Consider the following 10,079-nt stretch of genomic DNA (forward strand, 5'->3'; position numbering starts at 1 on the left):
GAGTTTGGAAGTCCAAGATTACAATCAAGGTCAAGATCAAGTTGTCTTGGACCAAGGTGATGGTTTGGTTTCCTCTCAGGCCCTTTTCCTTGACTTGCAGATAGATGACTGCCCTCTCCCTGCCTCTTATCATGGTCTTTTCTCTGTGTGAACCTCCTTGATGTCTCTGTGTTAAAATTTCCTCTTATTATAAAGACACTAGTCAGATTGGGTTAGGGCCCTCCTTAAAGGCCTTTAAAAAAATTTTTACTTTAAATATTTTATTTCCAAATATAGTCACATTCTGAGACACTGGTGGGAGGTTAGGACTTCAATACATAAACTTTGGGGGGTCACAGTTCACCCCATGTTATGAGGAAATATTTTGCCTTGGGTATTGTAAAAATGACAGTAGATTTAAGTTTTCTGTATAGCTTCACAGCTTCTTCATTTTGTTTGCATTATTTTTCATTTAAGACAGGAAAGACTTTATCCAAACCATCAGAGAAAAAATGGATAGCTTGAGTCTGTAACAAAGTATCATTTTTTATTTTATTTTATTTTTTTGTTTTTCTGTTTTATTTTATTTTATTTTTAAATTTTATTTTATTTTTAAACTCTACATAATTGTATTAGTTTCAGGATGGGGAACACATGTATACCTGTGGTGGATTCATTTTGATATTTGGCAAAACTAATACAATTATGTAAAGTTTAAAAAGTATCATTTTTTAAAGCATAGATCAATAATTGTATATGAGGATATACACTGCTTACATGCAAATTAACTGATTGGACCACAGCTTTTCCATGTTTAAAATAGAATAAACTCCCCTATAAAAGCAATACCTGTGTGACATTTTTAACTTGAGTATTTCTCTCCTTTTTCTTCTCCCTCTCCTTCAACAGAATCCACATCAGTCTCCACATAACCCCTCTCAAGGGCAGCTGTGTCCACACAGGCCTCAGAAACTCTCCCTCCTGCATGCCCTCACCCATGTACCAGTGAACAGAGGCACGCTTGGCAGGCATCAGGTCAAACCTGTGGTCCAGGCGAGCTCAGGCCTCAGCGATGGCTGTGGTGTTGCTCGGCATGCACACAGCTCACTGTCCTTTGCCCAGGTGTCTGCCAGGTGTCACAGTGGGAGGCTGGTAACTAATGTCAACTCTGAAGCCAGTGGGGCACCATTCCACAAACTGGATGGTCTTGATGGTGACAGTGGCAGTACTGACATCTTTCATGGTACAACAGGCAGCAGGCCATGCATTTACCATGGTGAGGATCACATTTCACCATCTAGTTAGCTGGCTCAAAGCAAACACTGGTGACCTCTGCTACAGAAAGCCTTTCATGGTGGGCTTTCTCAGCAGAAATGACAGGGGCATATGTGGCCAGGGGAAGTGGATGCAGGGATACGGCACCAGCTTGGTCTGGAATTCTGTCAGATCAACATTCAGGGTTCTAGGACTTCCCTGGTGGTCCAGTGGTTAAGACTCAGTCCTTCCACGGCAGGGGGCATGGGTTTGTTCCCTAATCAGGGAATTAAGATCTTGCAGTGCAACGTGGCCAAAATAAATAAAAACAAAAAAACCCGAAACATTCAGGGTTCCATCAAACCTTAGGGAAGCAGTTACAGAGGACAAAACTTGACCTATCAATCTGTTCAGGTTAGTATATGTTGGTTACTCAATATCAAGGTTTCTAAGACAGATGTCATAAGTGCCCTCATTGTCTACCATGAAAACACAATCATCAGAGTGCTCTAGGGGTTGTGGATGGTGATGATGGAGTTGTAGGGCTCAACTACAGCTATGGAAACCTGGGGTCACTGAGTAAATGGAGAACTGCAGCTTGGACTTCTTGCCATAATCAACAGATATTCCATCAGCAAGGAGGTGAACCTAGAACCAGTTCTCCCCCCAAAGTGGTGGAGAACCAAGAAGCCTTGAAGACCTGTGACTGGTCAGTCAGTTTCTGAATTTGGTCCATGATGAGGTTAGTGATCCCCTTGCCAGTCAGTTCAGTTCAGTCGCCCAGTCGTGTCCGACTCTTTGCGACCCCATGGACTGCAGCACATTAGGCTTCCCTGTCCATCACCAACTCCTGGAGCTTGCTAAAACTCATATCCATCGAGTCGGTGGTGCCATTCAAACATCTTGTCCTCTGTCATCCCCTTTTCCTCCTACCTTCAATCATTCCCAGCATCAGGGTCTTTTCCAATGAGTCAGTTCTTCGCATGAGGTGGCCGAAGTATTAGAGTTTCAGCTTCAGCAGCAGTCCTTGCAATGAATATTCAGGACTGATTTCCTTTAGGATCGACTGGCTTGATCTGCTTGCAGTCCAAGGGACTCTCAAGAATCTTCTCCAACAGCACAGTTCAAAAGCATCAATTCTTAGGCGCTCAGCTTTCTTTATGGTTGAACTGTCACCTTGCCAGTGGTGTACTGAAAAAATGTTGGGCATCGTTACAGGCAACATCTTCCTTGTCTGTGATGAGCTGCTCAAGGTGGAAGAGCTGGCGGTACATGCCTGTGCGAACTTCATCCACGACTGTGAGTTCCAGGTCTGCAAAACTGCCCTAGGCACATGCCTCCCAGCACTTGTCTCTGTGAAGAAGATGATGAAGGAGTCATCTCCTTCCCCAGTGGTCTTGTCACTTGGCATCTGGCCATCAGACTGGGTGCCATGTTCCAGGCAGTAGCGCTCCCAGCCAGCAAAGCTCCTAGCCAGCAATGCTGATCTGGACACCATCCTGGCCAGCATGGATGCAGATGCACTGATACATGGTTGCTATTTTATGGCTGCCCAGCTGGATGGCAGAGAGGAGAAAAGGAGGTTGTTGTTTCTTACAGAGCAACTCTGAGGCAGTAGATGTAAGAGACCTGGGTTTGTTTGTATTCTTGAAGGGACTCAGAATCACTCTTTCCCTCCTCCACTGGAAAAAGGGAAGAACATCATCTTTTCTGGAACGTGTCATAGGTAATGCAGTATTACTTAGTCTTTTTACTGACCCACCATGTAGACACATAAGAGGGATATTACATAGCCACAACACATGAATGGTTTGCTAAGAGCTTGAGTTGTGAAATCCCTTACTTAAAAGCTGTATGACTTTGTCCAAACTAAGGATATCGTCTAAGCCACTTTAAAACAGAGATCTCTATAATACCATGACTTGAAAAGAGAGAAGTCTATTTTTCTCTCCTGTATCAGCTCACAGTGAAGTAATACACAGAGTGGGATGGGCAGATCAGTCTGTCCTTAAAAGATGGCTTCTATCTCTGGGTCCATCATGGCTGTTGCAGCTCTTGCTATCACATCTTCATCTCAGCCATCAGAAACAGAAAAAGGAGAAAGAAAAGCTTACCTGTATTTCTTTTAATGTCTAGGCTTGGCATATAAGTTCACTTATATCCCATTCGTAAGCAAGTCATATATACTCATTTAGTTGCAAAGATGGTGGAAAAATGTAACCTATAATGAAATGGCCATGGGTGCAGCTAAAACATGGGATTTTATTAATAAAGGAATAGAAGAATAATGAATATTGTTTAATGTTTTGGGTCCTGCAAAAGTGGAGCCTAAGTAAGGACTTGGATATAGCTAGTTCCAGTGCATTTACCTGAGAACTGATGCTATTGATCCCAGGAAACAGAGTGGGGAAATGCGAAGAGTAAGACAAGGAAAAGAGAAAGCCCATAAAGGGTGTGCTACCCAGATAGAAACCACTGTGGCAAAATGAGACTCATTTGCTCTGAGGATTATTTGTAGAACCGCATAGAATGTGGCTCAGCAGTCCATGGGGTCACAAAGAGGTGAATATGACTTAGCGACTGAACAACAACAGAATTGTTCAGTGAAGGATGGGGAGGCTGGGGTATTTATCCACTGACTGCCATCCCTCATCATTTATTAACTCTCCTGTACTTCCAGGCTACAGCCCTGCTTAGACAGTAGAATACTGAAGCCAGAGCATTGCAATATTCATGCAAGCATTCACAAGAGTGGTACAAATGTCAAATGGGCCAAAGGGATGTGGCCCAGGGCATCTTAAGTGTCTGCTCCTAAATAGAAGTAAACCTCGAGTGAAAGGTGCTCAGTCATGTCCGACTCTTTGCAACGCCATGGACTGTAGCCCGCCAGGCTCCTCTGTCTATGGGGATTCTCCAGGCAAGAATACTGGAGTGGGTTGTCGTGCCCTTTTTCAAGGGATCTTCCCAATCCAGGGATAGAACTCAGGTCTCCCGCATTCCAGGTGGATTCTTTACCATCTGAGCCACCAGGGAAACCTCTTGACCTTTGTCCTAAATATGTCAGTGATGGATAACTGGGAAGGAGAGAGAAACAAAGTTCTCTCAGGTTATTTAAGGAGGAAAAAAACCTGGTTTGATCTCTTAGAGATAAGGAAATGACAGCACAAACCTAGATGGCTGGGGGGAAATTTTGTGCTGGGAAATTGTGGGAGCTAACTAAGGTGCTAGTACGAGTTATTTGGTGCTAGTCCTGGAGGACCTTGAATATCATCCTGGGAAGTTTAAATGGATATATAGACAAGTATATAGATTTTGAATATCTAAAAATAAATACTTCTGTAATGTGTGGATTTGTTGGGAGAGCCTGGAGGTAGAAGACCAGTTTTGAGATGGTTACAGTGATCTAAGCATGAGATGATGAAAGCTGAAACTAAGGTGAAGCTAGTATGGAGAACCAGGAAGAAAGTTTCAATTAAAAGAAAAAAAGTCGAGAAGGATACAATGGGAAAGGATAACAGGGTCAAAGAAGGTAAAAGTAAAAAAGTGGAATGACACAGGGGAAATAAAGGGATGGAGATTGGTGTGGGGGACAATGACTACATTGTTTCCATTAAGCTTACTTTAAAATGTGAAGAATTAAAATGTAAAAATTGAAGTAATATGAAATTTTCTAACTAGGAAATATCCCTGGACAATCATAGGAAAAAGGAAGAGTATGGTGGCAAATCAGATCATCATAAAGTGTTAACTGGTATCAGGAAGTTACCAAAGTTAAATTTTGACATTTTGCACCAGGTAGGCTTTAGAGTTGGTAATTAACTCTTCAGTTTGTTTTCAAGTCTCCTTACTTGATCCAAATCATTCTAGTTCAGAATAAGTATAGGACTTAAATACAGAAAATTGTAAGTAGTATTTTAATCTAAACTAGCCACATCTAATTCCGTCCTGAAAATGCAATATACACAAAATATTTATGCTAATATTTGGTTTTCAAAGCATCCAAAGTAGGAAAGGTTATCATTATTAAATGATCAAAACACTTCCTATTTCTTACCAAAGAAAATAAAAGCCTTATTACATTTTAACACATTATTGACCAGGGATTTTTGCAGGAGCTAATACCTATGGCGTTAATACATCTCTGATCAATAATGTGTTAAAATACTGAAAACAATACATTTTAGGCCAAACTGCATATGACCAATTGCTCTATTTCACCATTTTTAGGACAAAACCTTTAAAAAAATACTTGAAAAGTTACAGATGAGTTGCAAGAAAATTACAAAAATTTCTTGAATATCTTTTATCCAGATTTGCTATTTGCCACATTCACCTTATCACTCAGAGTCCCTTGGACTGCAAGGAGATCAAACCAGTCAATCCTACAGGAAATCAGTCCTGAGTGTTCATTGGAAGGAATGATGTTGAAGCTGAAACTCCAATACTTTGGCCACTTTATGTGAAGAGCTGACTCATTGGAAAAGACCCTGGTGCTGGGAAAGATTGAAGGCAGGAGGAGAAGAAGACAACAGAGAATGAGATGGTTGGATGGCATCATCAACTCGATGGACATAAGTTTGAGCAAGCTCCAGGAGTTGGTGATGGACAGGAAAGCCTGCCATGCAGTTTGAGGGGTCACAAAGAGTTGGACACGACTGAGAAACATTTATAATATATGTTACTATTAATTTTTCCCTAAATTATATAAAAGTTAGTTATAGATATCATATCCTTTTATTTATTTCTAAACACTTCAATATTCATTTCTTAATAAGGACATTTCCTCACATAACCACAGTCCAATGATCACAGTTAAGAAGTTTAGTACTATGACCTAATATACTGTCAATATTCAAATTCTGCCAATTATTCAATAATGAGAAACCTATATGCAGATCAGGAGGCAACAGTTAGAACTGGACATGAAACAACAGACATGTTCCAAATAGGAAAAGGAGGACATCAAGGCTGTATATTGTCACCCTGCTTATTTAACTTATATGCAGAGTACATTATGAGAAACGCTGGGCTGGAGGAAGCACAAGTTGGAATCAAGATTGCTGGGAGAAAGATCAATAACTTGAGATATGCAGATGACACCATCCTTATGGCAGAAAGTGAAGAAGAACTAAAGAGCCTCTTGACGAAAGTGAAAGAGGAGAGTGAAAAAGTTGGCTTAAAGCTCAACATTCAGAAAACGAAGATCATGGCATCTGGTCCCATCACTTCATGGCAAATAGATGGTGAAACAGTGGAAACAGTGGCTGACTTTATTTTCTTGGGCTCCAAAATCACTGCAGATGGTGACTGCAGTCATGAAATTAAAAGACCCTTACTCCTTGGAAAGTAAGTTATGACCAACCTAGACAGCATATTAAAAAGCATAGATATTACTTTGCCAACAAAAGTCTATCTAGTCAAGGCTATGGGTTTTCCAGTAGTCATGTATGGATGTGAGAGTTGGACTATAAAGAAAGCTGAGTGCTGAAGAATTGATGCTTTTGAACTGTGGTGTTGGAGAAGACTCTTGAGAGTCCCTTGGTGCAGGGAGCGAGCTCCGCCCCTGGCAAAGGTCTTGAGGAAGGAGGCTTGGCATACGCAAAGGCGGGATCAAGCCTCAGGAGTCTCCCTGGAAATTCTCGAGCATCTACCCCCAAAACCAGAGTCTGCCTACTTTCTGCTTTGTGCTTTCACGTACACCTCTGACTTTACAGGGGGCTGTCCCCCACTACCTCTCTCTGAAAAAAGAGTTAGCTTACAGCTCCAGTTAATAATTCCTGGGTGTGACAGTGTTTCAACCTACAAACTCCTTTGGAAGTCTTCTAGCCTGCCTGAATAGGTTTTTCCGGCCACATGTGATTGCTCAGAGCCTCCCAACTGTGAGAGGCATGAGATGTTCTAAACTGTCTAAATACAGATTCCTTTGAGCAGTTAAAAGATTGATTAGAAATTGTATTGGTGAAGGGATTTTCACTTCTTGGGCCAATGTTTGCTGCTAAGTTTCCATATCCCTTACCTGCTGTGTCCCTGGCGGTGTATTGATTAATATAATTGGTGTAAATAGTAGCTTTAATGTTTGTAACCTGGGACCCTTGAGTTAATTCTTTTTCTTGTTATAGCCCACCACACCTTTGCTCTGTAGGAATGCAACTTTATCTAATGCTTTTGGAGGGTGGCTCCTGACCAATCACCTTTAGAGAAAAATAAGTTTTCTGAAGAAAGGGTCTTAAAATGTTAAGAGGCCTCCGGGCCAGAAGATGATGCAAATCACCTAAGCTTTTGCATATGATAAGTCTGCAGGAAGAAAGCCTGGCTTACTGCATGACTCTACCCCTTCCCCCATTATCCTCTATGCATAACTTAAGGTATAAAAACTACTTTGGAAAATAAAGTGCGGGCCTTGTTCACCGAAACTTGGTTTCACCATGTCGTTCTTTCTCTTGCCTTCTGGCTGAATTATTCAGCCTCTTTTCTCCACTGAATTTCCTCACTGAGCTATCCTTATTCTATTACTCTTTATATCCTTAATTAAAGTTTAATTAAGCAGTTGTCCCTTGGACTACAAGGAGATCCAACCGGTCTATCCTAAAGGAGATCAGTCCCGAGTGTTCATTGGTAGGACTGATGTTAAGCTGAAACTCCAATACTTTGGCCACCTGATGTGAAGAGCTGACTCATTTGAAAAGACCCTGATGCTGGGAAAGGTTGAGGGCAGGAGGAGAAGGGGACGACAGAGGATGAGATGGTTGGATGGCATCACCGACTCAATGGACATGGGTTTGGGTGAACTCCAGGAGTTGGTGATGGACAGGGAGGCCTGGTGTGCTGCGGTTCATGGGGTTGCAAAGAGTCGGACATGACTGAGCTACTGAACTGAACTGAACTGATTCAATAATGTCCTTTAAAGCATCCTCCCTTGCCTTCAATATCCAATATAGGATATTTAATTGCATTTAATTATCATATCTCTTTTAGTCTCTGTATTACTTATCTATTACTGCATATGACTTACTCCAAAATTTAAACTTAAAATAATAAATATCAACTGTATATTAATCTTATATCCTGCAACTTTACTGACTTCACTTATTAGTTCCAATAGTTTTTTTGGTGGAGACTTTAGGGTTTTCTACAGATAGCATCAGGTCATCTACAAATGAATTGTAGGTCCCTGGTGGCTCAGATAGTAAGGAATCTGCCTGCAATGCAGGAGACTTGAGTTTGATCCCTGGGTGGGGAGGATCCCCTGGAGAAGGAACGGCAACCCACTTCAGTATTCTTGTCTGGGAAATTCCATGGACAGAGGAACCTGGCAGGTTACAATCTATGGGGTTGCAAAGAGTTGGTCAAAAGTGAGAGACTCACTCTTTCACTTTCACTTTTATCTCCAAATAGAAACAGTTTTACTTCTTCTTTTCCAATTTGGATGCTTTTATTTCTTTTTCTGGCCTGATGCTGTGGCTAGGACTTTCAATACTATGTTAAATGGAAGTGTCAAAATTGGGCATCCTTGTCTTGCTCTTGATTTTAGAGGAAAAGCTTTCAACTTTTCATCATCATGTGTGCTGTTAACTGTAGGTTTCTCATATATGGCCTTTATTATGTTGAGATATGTTCCCTCTATAGGACTTTCGATGAGAGTTTATGTCATAAATGGATGTTGAATTTTGTCAAATGCCTTTTCTAAATCTTTTGAGCTGATCATGATTCAGAGAGTAAAGAATCTTCCTGCAGTGTAGGAAACTCAGTTTCGATCCCTGGGTCAGGAAGATCCCCTGGAGAAGGGAACAGCTACCCACTTCAGTATTCTTGCCTGGAGAATTCCGTGGACAGAGGATCCTGGCGGGCTACAGTTCATGGGGTCACAAAGAGTTGGACATGACTGAGTGACTAACACCCTTACTTTTCACTTTGAGATGCTCATGTGATTTTTATCTATCCTTTTGTTAATATGGTGAGTTCCATTGATTGATTTGCCCATATTGCATCCCTAGAATAAATCCCACTTGATCAAGGACTGTGATCATTTTTATGTATTGTTGAATTCAGTTTGCTGATAGTTTGCTGATTATTTTTATATTTATATTCCCCAGAGATGTTGGCCTGTGATTTTCTTTCAAGTAATATCCTTGTCTGGTTTTGGTATCAGGGTAATACGACATCAAAGAATAAATTTGGGAGTGTTCCCTCCTTTTCAGTTTTTTGGAATAGTTTGAGAAGGATAGGCATTAGTTCTTCTTTATATGTTTGGTAGAATTGCCCTGTGAAGCTGTCCAGTCTTGTACTTTTGTTTGCTTGGAGTTTTTTGACTACTAATTCTTTAAAAAAAATTTTTTTTTTAGTGAGCTGTGTGGCACATGGGAGCTTAGTTCCCTGACCAGGGATTGAACCCATATCCCCTGCATTGCAAGGTAGATTCTTAACCTCTGTACCATCAGGGAAGTCCCCAAAAGCATTTATTTTTTTAACCAATAAACATTGCACTAGTTTAGAGTTTCCTAAATTGTTTTGGTTCATGGTACCATTAGTGTCTCAATAATTTTTTCCCACAACCTACCTGGGCCAAAAGAAATACCTAACAGTTCCATTTGTTAAACTGTTAGCTTTAAACACCTTAGTAAGTGTTCATGTTTTAACAACCAAGTAGCCATTTATAAAGCATGAAAGTGAAAGTCGCTCAGTCACTCTTTGTGACCCATGGACTGGGGCCTGCCAAGCTCCTCTGTCCATGGAATTCTCCAGGCAACAATACTGAAGTGGGTTGCCATTCCCTTCTCCAGGGGATCTTCCCAACCCAGGGATTGAATGCAGGGCTCCCAAATTGCAAGTGGATTCTTTACCATTTA

General features: G+C 41.1%; 1 pseudogene; it reads right to left on the reverse strand.

The window, feature by feature from the left end:
* Positions 1-841: 841 nt before the first annotated feature.
* Positions 842-2,765, reverse strand: LOC109562157 (tubulin alpha-1A chain-like; annotated as a pseudogene).
* Positions 2,766-10,079: the final 7,314 nt, after the last annotated feature.

This window comes from Bos indicus, chromosome 1 (genome assembly GCF_029378745.1).
Source record: "Bos indicus isolate NIAB-ARS_2022 breed Sahiwal x Tharparkar chromosome 1, NIAB-ARS_B.indTharparkar_mat_pri_1.0, whole genome shotgun sequence".
NCBI lineage: Eukaryota > Metazoa > Chordata > Mammalia > Artiodactyla > Bovidae > Bos > Bos indicus.